Source organism: Meleagris gallopavo, chromosome 5, assembly GCF_000146605.3.
Source record: "Meleagris gallopavo isolate NT-WF06-2002-E0010 breed Aviagen turkey brand Nicholas breeding stock chromosome 5, Turkey_5.1, whole genome shotgun sequence".
Taxonomy (NCBI): domain Eukaryota; kingdom Metazoa; phylum Chordata; class Aves; order Galliformes; family Phasianidae; genus Meleagris; species Meleagris gallopavo.
The window spans coordinates 29,769,353-29,787,357 of record NC_015015.2 but is presented as its reverse complement, the minus strand read 5'-3'; positions in this window follow the sequence as shown (position 1 = coordinate 29,787,357).

Genomic DNA, 18,005 nt, shown 5'->3' with positions numbered 1-18,005 from the left:
CATAGTAGTTTGTGACATTGGAGTAGCACAGTTTTGGTTGGCATTGCTGCAAAGGAAAAGAGAACAGGCTGTCAGGAACATCTACTGGGTTAAAATTACTTTCTCTTCCCTTATCATATGAAAGGCAAGGTGGAGGGTAGAAGTAGGAATTAGGATGGAACATTAATGGAAAAAAAATGAAAGATCAAGAAATATCCTCCTTTAATAAGAAAGATTCAGCTTGACTCTCACTTTATTGGTGATACTCACTTCATTGGCTCCCTTTCTGGAACACAGAAGTTACAGTAGTGAAGGTGGCATAAGATTTGATCATGCAGGATTATCCAGCTACATTGCTTGCTTTCAGTATTCATTGCACTGCGATGCTCATGACACATCAAGGAAGACAGCAAAATATTTATAGAAGAAAACAATTTTTAAAAGATGCGGAGAAAATATTTTTCTCCTAGTTTACATCTAAGAATGTACATGTGTATTGGCAAATTGCTCATTGAAAAAAGTCAAACTCAAGTATTTCCAGTGTGGAAGATAAGTAAGCAAACAACTGCAACAGAATACAGCACATTTGTAAACATATAGATGCATTTTCAATACAGAAGACAGAAAAGACACTACATAGCAAAAAACAGTGATAAATAATAGTGTACTTTTTATTGCATGAAAAGCTTTCTACCTGATTCACACTGCTAGCAATAGGCAGTTTTGACACAAACACAGAGATGCATCTCAACTATCTTCAGCACAAATTCTATATATAATTAATTTGTATTAGAATTCCTTTTATGTAAATCTCACACAATTACTATTTAAAGCATCCCACAACCAAACACACTAGCACAAGTGTCTCATTCAGAAGTTCAAGTGATATAAGTGAAGATTCAATTTATCAGGAGTTTCCAGCTAAATAAAAAAGATTCTTCATTCTAATAGTACTGTCAGTCTGAGGTTTTCCCATGTTTATTTATAAATGTTTAGATATCCTCTTTTGTAGCAAGAAAACACAGAAGGTTTATGTATAGGTGTAATTTAGCATACTTTTACAGCTTAATCCCCTGTAATTCCTTGGGCTTGTTTATAGTATGTCTGCATTTGTTATTTCCTCTCTTTCTTCCTACTGCTGCTGGAGTTAACCGAACAAAGTCCAGTTGTCAGTCCCAGTAGTGAACTGATCTTTACCATATGCCTCTGTTTAAACCTTAAATTGAATAGACTATCTCTGCATGGTTTAATTAAGGACCTCAGTATTCCGTCTTTCGGTGATTCTCACTTTTCCTAATCTATTTATTTTGTTAGATTAGCCGTGGCCAAATTACACAGAAAAATAACCAGAAATATCCTTTATCAAATCCAAATCTGTATTTTGCTAGAAACATTTTCAGTTTTCTGTTTTCATACAGCAAACATTCACCCTCTTCATTTAAATAGATCTTCTGAGACAGTTTTCCGTAAAGTCTGTCAGGATTAACTCCTCACAGAAAGGAAGTGCTATAGATGTAGAAGTATGAAAGGAGAGTGGAGAAGAGACACATTGCACTACCTGATGAAGTCATGTTCTAGTCATACAATACGTGTCCAAACTCCATTGTCTGGTTCGTGTCCATTCTCTACATGGACTTAGTGAAAAAGACAATGAAATGCACAGTATTATCCAGTGCACCTATTTGGACAATATACTCTTTTGTGTACTTTATGGCTTTTAAATATTAAGGCAAATTTGTAGAATATTTCCTATGCATTCCTAGCTCTTCAACATATTTAGGCTCAAATTAGTAGTAATAAGCATAATCTTATACATTTCTTGTACAATATTCTTGATTGCAGAATTTTAAATGTTCTGCTTAAAGCAAGATCTCCATTCTCTTGCCATGCAACAATCACACCTGTTTCTATACTCTTTGCAATTGAAATTTTCATCACCCCTTGAAAACATGGATACTATTTGACCTTCCATGAACAATCTTATTTATTTACTTCTGACCTGGAATCCATGATGACTTTCAATTTTACTAATCTAGTTTTCACACAAGTGTTTCTCATTGCATTTCCATTTAAGAGTATCAGCAGTGCTTTAGTAACAATGACTGTATTCAGCCAAACAGTTTGTGACAGCTCATGTACAGAATTTTTTATCTCTTTACATATAACCCCACCAGTGGTGTCTGCTCACAAGCACACCTGGAACAGCATATGTTTTTGATCTTTAAGTACAACTAGGAATGCCAAGTGAACATAAGGAATAAGCTTGATTTTATGAGAAAGAGATACACACATCTAGACCACAAGAATTTCTGTTTTGAACTAAATTTCACAAAGTATTTAAGCAATTTTAAATAAGGAAAACACTGAAAATTGTGTGGTTTTTTTTCCTGTTTGTTTGTTGTTTTTTTGTTTGTTTGAGTATGGAACTTTTAACATATTAAACTTTCTGCCCATTAACTTAACTTGTATTTTAGAAAAACTGATTCTAGATGTTATCTCAAGTACTTTCATTGAAAATATTTGGAATAACTTACTATATATAATAACACTTATATATATAAAACATGTTATATATACAATAACATATAATAACATAAGAGAGTCACCAGCACACTAAACAAACATGCAAACTTCAAAGGTAATAGTTGATTTTTTTTTTCCACCATGTAATTTTAGAGTTTAGCATAAATTGAGTTTTTCCACATTAATAACATTAGTGTGCAGAAAAAGTGGAATTGCAGAGATTTCAAAGTAAATGTAATAGGCAGTTCCCAGATTACTTCAAAATTTCACCAGTTTTTTCATAGCAACAAAATGAAAGGACTCCTTCCTTTGGAAATTCCTTTTTGAGTTTCTTATCCATAATAACCAGAAGTTATCTTTATAGCGTCCAGAATTATAAGCCAGCTGTCATCCAGTAAACCACACAAAGTGAATAGAAAAATAATAAAAGCATGTCTAAAATTAAATAGGATTTGTTTCAGATAGCAGTAGTTAGCAGAAGCTGAGCCTATGCAAACCATTTTTAATTTTCAGGGGATTAGAGATTTCAATCTCAAAGCAGAGATTTGAACCTATTTCTACAAATTCGATGCTATCAAATCAACAATCCATGTCTATTCATCAGCTCAAATAGAAACTTTCCTGAAAGTGTTTGAGAATATCAAGGTTTATGAGTCTTTGAAGTACAAGAGAGTAAATTAGAAGTCCACAACCGGTAAGTCTGAAATCTATCTGCAAATCTTTACAATTTTGCTCTTCTCCAATCAGAACCCTAACTCTAATTCTGCCTGAAATCATATAGTGTGTTTAAAACTAACAAGATGGTATTGTACTTTTCTTGCATGGTTTGTAACATTCTAAAACTTTCATGCAGTAATATTTCAGCATCCTAAGTAGGTAGCATCAGCCTTTTCTTTCAAAGATTATTTCCCTAGTCTTTACAGGATTTTGGTATGAAATTTAGTTTTTTTATTGCCTTCAAAAATGACCTCTTTAACATGTATTTAGATTTTGAGAAAATATTATATAGTGCAATAGAGTTAAAAAGAACAGGATACATTATTTCTAAGAAAATCAATAGATCTCTTCATATCAGCATTATATGCTGCTACATATGTAAGACAAAACAAGACCAGCAGAATCCACATATCCACAAAGCACTGGTTAACGTGTTCTTTTCCGTTGGTTTAAAAAAGCAATTGTATTCATTAGCAGCTTTTCACTCAGTATGGGTTGGGTGCATTACACTCAGTCAGCTGTCATATGAAATGATGGGAGCTGACAGTGTGGAATCTTAAAGGTTCAACTCCTGTTGAATGTACTAAATGAACAAGAACTGTCTAATTTTGGTTGAAGTGAACCCAACAAAAAAAAAAACCCCAAAGAGTATGCAAGATTTTATTCTACTTTTTCAAGTTTAATAGACACTGAATATTCAGTGCTTTTCAGCTAGATACGCTGTTAGTTCTATGACTAAGAAAGATTTCATTAGGTAGGCTTCAAGCAACAGTGAGCTACAAATGAAATTTCTTTCTTATTTTCTGAAACTCACAGTTTATGACCCATATCCAATGATGAATGGTCTATAAACTCTCTTACGGTCTTTAATTGCATAAACTTTACATTATAGTCTTATATTAACTTATGAACATTTTTAATACAAGATGTAGAAAAGCAACAGTAAAAACAGACTTCCCCAGCTTTTACACAAATAGAATATGTAAGTCTTCAATATAAGGCATACTGTACTCATGTCCTTTGTTTAAATTTTTACCTTAATTTAGTTCTTAATAAAGAAAAAAAAAAATCTTGTAATCACTGCTCACTTGCCTAAAGCTCCTGCTGCCCAGTTAGCCCACTACGCCCCATCTCAAAAAGTGTATTGTTCATAGCTTTGTCAAACTCTCCTAGACGCTGCTCATATTAGCATAATAAATGGCTTCCTATATGTTAAGTTGTTCTTGTTTAATCTGGGCAGAACTTGATTTTTCCTTCATAGTGTTTGGTATGATGCTATGCTTTGGTTTTAGGAGAAAAACAATGTAGGACATTTCAGTTTCTCAGCTTCTCGTACAGTCCCGCCAGTTAGGGGGATGAGGGGGTACAAGCTGTTGGGAAGGGACGGAACCAGGACAGCTGATCCAACCTGGCTAAAAAGATATTCCATATTATGTGGCATCATGTAAAATAAATTGAAACGGGGCGGGGGGGCAACTGGTCAGGATAGGCTGCCACTGTCTGGGGACTGACTGGGCATCTTGGTTGGCAGTGAGCAATTGCTTGTGCATTATTTGTTTTGTGTATATGTATGTGTGTGTATACACACACACACACACACACACACACACACACACACACACAAGATTATATATACACACACACACACTAAATACATGTTTACTAAAGGAAGAGGAAAAAAGTAAGTTTATATTTACTTTTTTCCTCTTCCTTTAGTAAATAGTTTAACAAGTTCTACTTTGCTCTTTTCTGATTCTCTACCCACTGCACTGGGAGTGGGGTGGGGGAGAGAAGTGAATGACTGTGTGGTGCTCAGCCACCTGCCAGGTTCAACCATAGCAGAAGTACTATACGTACTTTCCTTAAACAGTGCACTCCCCCACTGGATTCTGCTACCATTCTTACATGTTTAAAAAAGCACTAAATAAACAAGCAATAGAATTTGACATAATGCATTTAATCAGAGTTACTAACAGAAGAGCCTGTGGCAGATCGTGCATGTTAACTCTCCAAGTATACAAAATACAACCATCTCAGATTAAAATGTTGAGTATTTCTTAACCTATGCAATTATTAGGACTACAGGCTCTGACTTGTAACATGGATTGGGTTTTGCCCCTAAATCACAACCCATAAACATGGCAACTATTTGAATCAAGTGCAATCCACATGCATGAATCTAAATAGATGTCTTCCACTGTAATGAGTCCTCATGGTCATTGTAAAACGGTTTGAGTTGGGAATAACCTTTGAAGATCATCTAGTTCCAAGCCCCCTGCCATTAAATCAACATATCAACTGTTCCAACACTTTTTTTTTTTGCTTATATAAACTCTTCCCCCCAAAAATTACCCAAGCAATTGCCCAATAGATACATGTGATTATCTAATAGTTTTATCATGGTCCTGCTGCAATATTCAAATCATAAGAAGGAAGAGTTAGAAAAAACTGAAATAGCCACTTTATGAGCTGTTTTGAAGTACCATGTTTGGTACTGATGATTCTTGGTAGCAAGATACTGGACATTGAAAAACTGTTGAGATAATCTTCATTCTTATATTCCTTCATTTGCTGGACAAATATTATTAGACTCCACTTCAACCCTATGCTCTTCAACCACTGAAACACACTAAGTAGGCCAAGACTTAAAATGAATAATGTTTTGCACCGTAGAAAAAAAATACATATAATTACATTGAATTAATATTAATAATATTAATCAACATTACATGTAATAAATGTAACTAATATTACACGCTAAGAATAGTTCCTTTTATGTATATGGAAATTTTTCCTAGTTCTTGAAAACCAAGTTCAGCACAACAGTTAAAAGTTCTGCCTGAAATTAACACAGGATTAGTGTTCCTAGTTTTGTATCTTAATAAAGAAATCTGTATTTTGAATCAGTTCGTCTCCCCAGATCTAAAGTTACTAATAATATAACAGGTAGAAGTAAAGCATTAGACCTTATAGTATATTTTCCAATTTATTAAATAAATTCTAGGATATTGCACCGAACGTCTTTAGAGGTAAACTATAAAGGTACATAAGCACTTATTGTCACAAAACATTTCCATTTTCTTCATTTGGTCAAGATACTATATGATCTAAAGAGAAGTGATTTATAAGACCTGTAATTGTAGTTTTCCCGTTTCTGATCTTGGTAAACTGTTAATGGGTGCAACAACAGCAACATCAGTCATGAAGCAGGAAATATCTCGCTTCTCGATAGATGACACTATTTGTCCTTTTCCCTTTGTGCTTCCCTTGGTGGACAATAAGCTGACCATGAACTAGCAATGCTCCCTTGCAGCAAGAAAGGTATCCTGTATTGAATTAGGAAGAGTATCACCAACACGTTGAAGGAGGTGATCTTTTCCTGCTACTCTGCAGGGGTGAAACTGCATTTGGAGCACTGTGTCCAGCAGTAGGCTCCATGCTACCAGAGAGATACAGACTACCTGGAGCAAGTCCAGTCAAAGGCCACAGAAGGCCTGGAGAATCTGCCATAGAGAAGGGAAGGCTAGAGAAAGTAACAAGGGAGCATAATTTATGAATTAGGATCTAATGTGTAGTTCTACTGCATTGAAAACAAAACACAATATAACAGGACAAATGTTTGCAAAAGCAGCAATCGACAGTTTTATTCCAAGCATCAAATTGCTAGGGCCTGTTACTTTTTCCATAGTATGAATAAAACAGAAGCTACTGCTACAATGATAAACTATTTAATACAAGTAAATTTAACAGAATTTGCATACAGTCAGTTTTCTACAGGCAGAAAATACTGATACATGAACCGAGTACATGTTTAGGGAGGAAGAAAAAAATTTGGAAGCCAACAGAGTGAAATCTGTCAAAGCACTGAAAACCCTCATATGAAGCAAGAAATTTTAGTAATTGTTGAATATGTGGGAAACACACTATATCTAGGCAAAACAGTTTATTCCTAAGTATATAATAACTGTTATTAGCAAAGTTGAGGTTTGTTGTCGTACAATCAATGAATATAGAGATGATACAGTATATTTGAGAGCTTGGCTTATGTAATTATTATACTAGAGCAGAAAAGGACACTCACCCTATCCTGGGCTTGCATAGGAAACTTCAGTGAAGCAGATCTCCACAAGAGATCCTTCCCTGCTGGCAGTCAGCTCTTAAGTGGGTCTAGGAGAGGTGGAGCCAGGCTCCATCCATTCCTGGAGCACAGGTGAATTGCCTTCACCTGTGCTCCTGTGGCTGACTCATTGCTTGCCTCAGATGATTAATCAGAGGTTCAGGCTGTGATTCAGCAGCCCCATACAGTTGTGTAATCCCATACCAGGTGTTCTTTTCATTATTTGCTTGCATATTCAAGACATTGTTTATTTTGTATAAATAAAATATATGGCAATTCATAATAGATAGCACGTGGAGTTTCTCTTATTTTGAAAAGTTTGTGTTTTGTTGAAAGAGAAACAATGTAGGTGTGCATTATGAGGATGCATGCTACATCACATAAGGATTGTTTTTAAATGTATACATGTACTCTTGATTATGAAAGACTATATTAATAACTTATTCTTACATTTTAAAATTTATTAACAATGAAAAGAGGTCCCTAATATCAAGGAGAAGTTCTACAATGTAAAATTTCCAGGGTTCAAGGGCTTCAAAGGAGAGGGGTCACTTTCCTCTCTGAAGGAGGATGAATTCTGGCTGCATATTTTCAACTGTCCTTGAACAACCGACAGAAAGCCTAAGACTGAGAATGATTTGTTGTTGGCTTAAGCAGCAGTGACACTTATGGCTCATTATTTCTGGTCTCCATGCTATGCTCAGATAATGGTTGAATAGTTTAAAGTTTTGTAGATAAACTTAATGGTATCAGGAAATGAATTGTGTGAATTTTAGTGATGTTATTTGTTTTGTTCAACTATATTGAAAAAACAACATAAACCATAGATCCTCAAATTAAATACTACCATCTCATCCTGAGAAACAGCTGCTGACTTGTTTGTTTTTTCTTTCATGTTTTAAAGTTCTGCTTATTCTGGCCACCAACAAATACATTTAATTCCACACACTTTACCGAATTAGAAAATCCACATCAAAAAGATTCTAGGCTCAAGTAATTCCAACAATTTTAAACTAAAAGAGAGATCTAGATAATTCCTACCTTGCAAAGATCTCTTCAGTATCAACTATAAAAATTTTACTAACTATGGCAATAGCAACATAAAAACATAAAAAACATGTTTGTTTGGAGTAGTATTTAAAGGAAACATGCCTCAGTATTGCATGGAAGACCAATACGTTATACTTGTAATTTACCTCTCAGGAAAACTTCAATGTTTTGGTTAACTATAATATTTCAAACTCCTCAGTGTGTTAACCAACTGTTCTTTGTAACTTTGATTTAACCTGTACATATGGGATCACACACTCTGTTACTAGGACCTATTATTGATTCTCTTATTAAATTTATGCCAATAAAATTGTTTTAAAGAATTTTATATAGGAATACATATTTTAAACATTGCTGATTTCTATTTTTGGAACTTCATAAAACAGATGGAGGTGGTGTGTTTGCTAAATGTTTTAGTTAATCATTTTCTGTAATTAAATGATCTCTGTTCATTCAGGAAATGACGATGTGTAATAAACTTAAGGAAATTGAACAGTCAATAGCTGCAATAGATGACAGCCGTTAACTACTGTACAGGGAGTTAAACATTCCCATGCACTATCTAATAGCATCACTCCAGCCTGTTTCTTCTAATAGACAGTGTTTCTACAGTGTTGAAGATCGATAGGTCCATAAAATAAATCGTATTTTGGGTCTCTGTAATTCGTACTAGGTTAAAGTACATTTAGGATGCAGCTCTAACTACAGAATTTCTTTTCTGCTACTATCACACTGTACCTTGCATACACTACGTATAAGCACAAATTATGAGGGGTTTTACTAGGACCACTTCCATCCTAACTAATTTCACCAACCACATTCCTCCTCCCACCCCTGAATAATAGGAATTCTATGTAAATGATTGTAAAGAATATATTTTAACATTTAGAAGATACTTTGGAATATTTAGGAATGTCAGATAACTTCTCATACATGATAGTTCAGACTTCAGCCAGGCATCAAACCCATTTTTCATGTCTTCAACTTTGGAAAATAACAATAAAAATTTGAATAGGCACTTGTGTTTACATTCTTTATGCTAATGATTATTCAGTGTTTTGTGCAGTTGCTAGATATTAAAGCAAAAGATTTCCTATTAGATGTATTTGCAGTAGAGTCAATATTAAGCTTTCTGTTGTAACTTTGCAGTATTAAACAAGGCCATCTCAGTTTAATTTCTCTCAAGTCTGAAATTCTGGTACTCTTTAGACAAATGGACATTACTAATTATTTCATTCTTTTCTCCTTTGATAATATCTACCTATTAAAGATGATAAAAAAAACAGATTCAATTATAATTGTTAAGATTGTCAAAAATAAATTGCCATTTATGCCAGTAATATTTGCTATACAAAGTTGACAGAAATGTTCATCAAGTAAAGAAATGCATTCTTGGCAACGAGAGGAAGATCTGAGATAATAATTTAATTGCTATCTTTTCCATAGCTAAATCTTATCAATAGTTATAAACATCTACTGGAGGGGGGAGTCAGGTGGACCAGGCTCTTTTTAGCAGTGCCCAGAGATAGGACAAGGGGCAATGGGCATGAATGAAAACACAGAATGCTCCATATGAACATAAGGAAAAACATCTTTACTTTGAGGGTAATAGAGCACTGGAAAAAGCTGCCCACGGACATTGTGGAATCTTCTTCTCTGGAGATATCCAAAACCCACCTGGCTGATTACCTGTATAACCTACTGTAGGGAGCCTGCTTTAGTAGAGGAGTTGGACTCAATGATCTTTGGAGGTCCCTTTCAACCTCTACAATTCTGCAATTCTATGATTTAGGCAAGCATGTATCACAACCTCCCAAAATAATAATAATGTAGTTTTACATGGGACAATTTCCTTGAAAATTTAGGGAATTTCAGTGTTTCAGAGTCTACTTGGATCTAATTAAACACTGAAAAACATTGAAACAGATTTTGAATCTCTCAAATTTCTTACAAATCCTCATTTCAAAAATCTTTAAAAGGGAGGATAACCCAGAATTATTTCTACCCAGTACTCACTATTGTCCTTCACAGGTTACCTCCTGCCTGTAGAAGACTTCTGAAAAAAGGCCACTGCTGTGTGGTCAGCTAATATATGGGTGTTTCATCTGGCCTTATAAGCAACAAGCTCCTTTCAATAGTTATATGTGTTTGTTACAAATGTATTTCTGACAAAGCTTTAATAACATATTTATTTCTTTAGCCATGCAGTGTAACTGCTAACATAAATGTACAGGCCACGGCCTCTTTGGCTTCTCTAGTTAGACCTGAAAGGATCTGGGAGTAATTTGGGTTCATTGTGAATATCCTGTTAGGGGATTAGCAATGTATAAACTCCCTAATTCTCTTGCTGCTTTTATGTGCCCTTTATAAAAGGTTTCCAAACTAGAAGAACAGTATATTTATTATTTCTGGCACTGTTAAACACAATGGTAATTAACATTAGACACTTAACTCTTACAAAGCAAGCAAACCACAATATGCTTTGGATGTATAGCACTTCAAACATATGCTTACATTTACACACTGTCACCTCATCACCTGCATGAAAGCACTGGCACAGAACTCTTGTATTCTACAGCCACTCTCAAAAAGCTCCTAAATTGTTTAAAATTGTCTTGTCTTCTAGCAAATATTGTGATTTGAAAACTCTTTAAGTATCACATGCCATTTTAAAGAAAAGGAGGTGTACTGGGTACACTACCTGTGTCTAGTTCAGATTGCAAATACAAAATAAAGTTATTTTTAAAATAACAAAATTACAAAAGATAATAAAAAAATCAGTGCCCAGTAGGCACGTACACTTCACAATTTTATTTCTATACATAAAGCTGCAATTAATTACAAACCAGTTTTTATGCAGTTTTGCTTTCTTTAAATGTGGAGTGAATTCTTCCCATAAACTAATGAACTGAAGTGGAGCCAAATAGAGACCAGCTGGCTGAACTGCCAAGTAATTTTATCCGCATGATTGACTTTATGATCCTTTCACTACAGTAACTAGTCTTTATTCTCACAATCAACATCAACCATAACTCCAAGAGGGAAAAAATGATTAAAAATCTAGAGAATAGTGAGGAGAGGTTTGTTTGATGTGGTACAATGCATTCCTGCACACACTTCTTCTGTATAATAGGTGCTGAATTACAGGTGTTTATAGCCTCCAAAGTAGCACAGTGAATAGCTGCCTCAAAGACATAATAAGCAACCGATGCCTAAATAATCATTACAGATACTCCATTAGCAGCATCTAACTGTGTGGCTTTTAACCATACAAATTGTTTTTTGACAGCTTGTAACCTTTCCAAACAGTTTCCTTTGGGCATTATACCACACTCAGATCTAATTTTAACTTTTGCTTTGTCTATAATTTACTACTTTCTTTGGAAACACCTAATGTATTTCAGCAGAACGGATAAAATAAAAAGATAAAAAAATCAATTGCTATTTTAATCTATGAAATTTTTGCTCACTGGGACAGAACTAAAATCTGATGAAACATAATGGGGGGAAAAAAGGCTAAATGGTCTTGAATTCCTTTGGGTATCTGTTTTACAACAAGCAATATTTTTTTCCCCAGATTATTTAAAATAGGACATAGCCAAATGAAAAAAGAACAAAAGTAAAAATGGGTAAATAAAATATAAATCCTTTAAGGCTGTTCATAAGAGCTGCAAATCTCACATAACATAATAAATAATATAATAAAAGAGTTTAATGATACATTGCAATGGGATAAAGAGCTAAGAAAGATGTGCAATACTTTTTCTCCAAAACAGTCTACAATTACAAATCAATAAAGACACATGGCTTATGCAGAACTAGAGGGCAGCCATCTTTATCAGAAACACTACTGTATGTATGAAATTAACGTGAGGAATGATGTAACAGTATTAGGTGATCCATATTGGCTGTTACTGCCATTATCTCATTGCTGGGGAAGTTGCTTCCAGGAATAACATCCAATAAATCAACACGGAGTAGCAATCAGCATAGAAATATTCTAATCATGGCAGACAAAATTACTCATATCTTTCAAATGTATTTCAGCAGATTGAAGCACTTTTTCCATTTTTCAAGCCTATACAACAGGTAAAAATATGCATTCAATAAAAGGAGAAATGACTAGAAACAGAGGCAGTGTTTGCTGCTCATAAAGTTTCCTGTTCCTTTAGGGTGTTAATCAGTGGCTAGTCTCACCAAAATTAACCATCATAGTTGAAGAGAGTACAGATCAGACAGGCACAAGAAATCTACTTAGAATCATCTGAGCAGGTTCCTTCCTATCTTTTGAATCTTAAAAAGGGTCACTAAATTTAGTGCCGTTTTCATAAATACAGGGAAAACAGACTAAATCTTTAGATAAAATGTGGAAAAATCCCTCTTCATATGAATCTAGTTCATCACGCTAAAGAGAAGGTACATCAAATAAAATTAGAATAAGACAGTTATGAATGAAACAGATTCACGCCTAACTTGTGAATTATAACTCACCACTTGTATATCTCTAAGTATCTGAATTAATAATGTCACTTTTCTTTGTTACAGATAAGAAAATCAATAAGCTGATTTTCAGAATAAAAATTAGTAGGGAAAAGGGGTGTTAATAAAACAAATTATTACAAAAATATAAAGAAAGTGCGAAGTACAAACACCAAGAAAAGTGAAAAATATAAGAAAATCACTGGAGTTATTTTCTGAGCAGCATTCAGTGTTGTTATTAATCTAAAACCTTTTTAATATTATTATTAAGAGGATTACTTACAAGTTAAGATATTGAGTGCAGAGAAATCATATCTAAACTGTTCCAATACTTTTTTAAAGACCTCAACTTTTATTTCTGTTTAATCAAAATGTTTAGTATTACAATCTGCTCTGGACACAGCTACTGCAAGCACAGCAAGCCAACAAGTAAAGTGAGTTCTCTATAATTTGATTGAAAACTCAGAGTAAACCTGATAAGAACTATAAAAACATCACTCTTTCAGGCTTCTTAAGTTAACAAAAAATCAGTAAAAACAGACCTATTTCATCACATAAGACAGTTCTAATGACTGTGGAACAGTTCTAAGTGACTCATGCGTCAGTCTGCAGTGCTATAAGGTATATAATTCGTCATTACCATCAACAGTACTTAAGGGCATTGCACAGTTCTCGAAGTAACATGATTACTCTCTCTCAAAAATCTATTTCTCAACCTTTCAACCTCCATATAACTGTTAGAATACTCTGACCAGAAAGAAGCCATCTCCAAACCTTTCCCAGTAAGTTCAAGTTAAAAGAGGATAGATTTAGTTTAGATGCAAGGAAAAAATTTTTTACAATGAGGGACACCACAGATAAACCAAGCTGCCAAGGGCCTTATCCAGCCTTGTCTTGAAAGTCTCCAGGGATGGGGCATCAACCTCAACATTAGGTAACCTGTTCCAGTCCCTTGCCACTCTCACTGTAAAAGATTTTTTCCTTATACTTAACCTAAATCTACTCTCCCTAGCTTGAAAGCCTTTTCCCCTTGTCCTACCACCACAGAACCTGTGAAAAATTCTGTCCCCCTGTCCCCTTCTTCCTTGTAGTTCCCCTTTAGATACTGAAAGGCTGCTACCAGCTCACCCTTGCAGACTTCTCATCTCCAGGCTGAGAAGCCCCAGCTCTCTCAGCCTGTCCTCATAAGAGAGGTGTTCCATTCCATGAATCAATGTTCCTTTCCATGGATTTCTTTCTTTCTCTTACCTCCTTTCCAATGGATTTTGGTGGGCTTAAGTTGAACAATTAAAACAAATGGACATAGACTGATTTCAGCACTCATCTCCTGCAAGTTATTCAGATAGGGAAAGAGTGGAATTAAACATAGGATTAAAATAGTCACATATAGATAACTTTGACTTTTCTATATACATCCTCTTCACATAAAAAATAAAAATACATGACTTTTAGGTCACCTAGAGAATAGTAAATTAAACATTGAATAAACAAAGTATTTCACAACAAAGAAAATGATGGAAGACAGATTTTCTCAGCATAACACGGTATGCGATCTGGCTTCAGTACTTCACCACAATAGTCTAAATTAAGAACAGCAAAGAACAAGTTAGAATCATACATGGCTAGGAAAAAAGGTTCTGTTTATAAAAAGAGGTATGCTATCAGTTGGAAAACTACAGTACTCTGAGATCACTTTAAGTAAAGCTTTCCTCACACAGCCTTTCCTTTCTCTGTATGTCAGCAACATATCTGTCTTCTAAAATCAGTACATTCTCACTTTAACCAACAGGATTATTTTTTCCTGCACACTCAGTTCATAGACCTTCTAGTACCTGCAAGGCCTACAAGAAAGCACGAGATGTCATGTAGTGATAGGACAAGATGTAATGGCTTTAAGCTGCAAGACAGTAGTTTTAGATTAGATATTCAGAAGAAATTCTTCATGATGACAGTGTGAGGCATGGCACAGGCTGCCCAAAAGAGCTGTGGATACTCCATCTCTGGAGGTGTTCAAGGCCAGGTTGAATGGGGAGCTGGGGAGCCTGATCTCATAGGAGGTGTCCCTGCCTACAGCAGGGGGTTTGGAACTAGATGTCCTTTGAGGTCCCTTCCAATCCAAACCATTCTGTGATTCTATGAAGTAAAATATCCGAAGTCTCTATAACGGAAATAGCATGAGAACAAGTATCAACTGCAGCTCTGTATTAGAGCAGATATGCATTTCAAACTGATCCAAATCTTAATTGTATCTTCAGTTTCTCTGAAAGCAGAACAAAACAAATACACTTGGCAGATAAAAAGAAAAAGAAAATCACAATCTCCCACAAGAAAAAAAGGGACATTATAGAATGCAGGGTTCGACTCAACTATCACTGAAGTCTATCACATAATGACCATGTGTTTCAGCTTTTAGTTTGAGCACTTGTACAGTTAAAAATTAGAGATTTTTAATTAATTATAACAATCCTATAGACATCCCACTTTCGAATCTGGCTAGCAAAATATGTTCTACTCTACATTGGATGTTCATTTTCCGGTTTTATGACATTCATCATCAATCCAATTTGCTATTAGAAATAATTCTCTGAGGACCCTAGGACTGCTGAGAATTCATGAAACCTCTTTAGTTTATTTGTTTTTAAACTCAAAAATACTTATAGATTTCATTATCCCTTAATTATTCCCTCTCAGTGATGCAATTTCAGACTTTCAATTACTCCTAACAAAAGTTTTGAAATAATTCTCACATTAACTAGCAGCCATTGGTAAATAGCTGTAAAAAATCATGAGTCTGCTCAGATTAAAGAGGGTTCTTCTGAGTATTCAGATTGAATCCAAAATAAATATTCAGAATGCATTGAATTAAAATTGTACTTAAAATGGAATTCCACATATTCTAAAGATACTACCCTAAACAAAATTTAAAGCAACATTCATTCTAAAAATATATTCATATGTTATTAAAAGGAGCAATAGTGAAATCCTGACAAAATAGAAAAGTAAAGGTAGGATCTACATCAGAATAATAATCAATAGAAAACATCAGGCTTTCATGTAATAAAAATAGAAATCAAATGGGAATTTTGTCCAAAATATTTATTTGAAAAGATAATCAAGCAAAACAACAAAAAAAAGAAACAAAAAACTAACTCCTCACATTATTGAGTTCTTTAATTCCCAGAAATCAAATAAAACAATAATACAGATAGCAAGTATATAACAAAAACTAAAGACATAGTAGTTCAAGTTTATATGTTTTCCAAATATGTTCAAAATTACGTTGAAATCTATATTGGACATAGCAAGCTAATCCTAGAACTGGAAGAAAAATGGAAATCAGTGTAGACAGCTGGTGCATGCAAGCCTAGGATGATGCCAGAAGCAGTACCTCTACCCAGCTACCGACCTCTTCTGGTAGCTGAATTAAAATCCTTACGTACTGTGTCAATCCAATATATCATCTTTTTCACATAGCTAACACTTTTTACTAAAGGACATAGGTGTTCTTTTGGAAAGGACAGTGAGGAGTAATAATCTGTTGACTGGCTGAAGATCCTAAATCACAGCTGCCACAGGCAGAAGTGGCCTGGTCTGAGACTCAGCTAACACCACCTAACCACAAGTTAAAGCCTTGGTCCTCATGGATTTCAGTGCTGCTTCCAGTACAGCACTGAGCTGCTGTAGATCAAGGTGAAGTTCTCTACTGGATATCTTTGTGTTTTTGCAGTATTATCAAATAATATGCATCATTTGTTGATCTTTAAGATAAACATGTTTACATCCTAGCAACCAGAATGTTATATATATTCCTATATATATATATATATATGTATAGGAATGTTATTTTTTAAAAAAGCAAAATTATTTAATAGAGTTGTCTTCACACTATCTGTATTGTTCATGTTAAAATTAACGGTTTAAGTACTGTTTGATTTTGCTGCAAATAAGAACTGCTATCTAGCAAAGTGGTTACACAAACCTACAAAATCTAACATCTGTGGGTACAAAACAACAACAACAAAAAAACATTTTATCTAAACTAGCTGAAATTAATATCCAACCTACAGCCTTAAATTTAAAAAGTACACAAAAATACTAGAAGACTAAGAAAATAAATGCCATAAATAAATCCCGTCTTTTATCTCCTCAAAGTCTTCTCCTACTGAAAATACAACCTGCCTGCCTGCAATTGATACATATCAAATACTACTTGAATGCAGCAAGCATGTTTCCATAATGATTGATGACAGATGTCCAGTCAGGTTCTTGTTACCAGGGTCCGGAACAGGGTGGGATCAGCTAAGCAGCTGCCAAAGGCCATAGGCATAACTGCAAGAGAGAACAATGCAAATTCACAATTAGGGAGTCTCTGGGGTGTGGGAGAAGAATGATTTGGGCCTCTGCAGATTATTGCAAACCTGGTTTTGTTTAGCAGAAGAAAAAAAGCTTCATACACTTTCAAGTTCCTGACCAATTTTTTTGTTCCATAACTATTCTTTAGAACCCCTAGGCCACTGTATCAGCTGCCATATGTCTTTTGCATTAGGCAGCCTGGACCTTTTCCATCAGCTGTAAGAAACTTTCAACACATCTGGTCTAGGCTTTTCTCATCAGCTGCTATGAGTCTCTGTGCATAATGACTATCAATTCCTTCCATTGGTTGCTACACTCTTTGCAGACTCTTGTGAATCTCCCTTAGCAACTACAACAGCCATTCACAATACACAATTAAATTAACATTTCTAGTCAGCGTAAACCCTGTCACAAAGCAGTAGGCTCAGTTAGGCCCTCCCTAGTTTTAGTAACTCCCTAAACTTGTCCTTCCTTTGTGTAATGCCACGCTCAAGAAACAGATTTGGATGAATAGCATCCTGGAAAAGAAAATTAAAGAGTTTTCAGTTGAATGAGTTCCTAGATTGGTTAATTACATGTACTGAAGAAGAAGTCACACTCTTCTGGAACCAGTGGCTATAGATAGCGCCAAGCTGCTTTTTTCTTTTGGCAACTTGTTCCAGCTCAAAATTTTAGCTGTAGGATAGCCTCAGGTTGTGACTACGCAACAGTTTGGAGAAACCCGAATGGTCACCCTTAGAGTCCTGCTCCCTTGTTCTATTTCAGGAAATAAACCGCCAAAAATAGT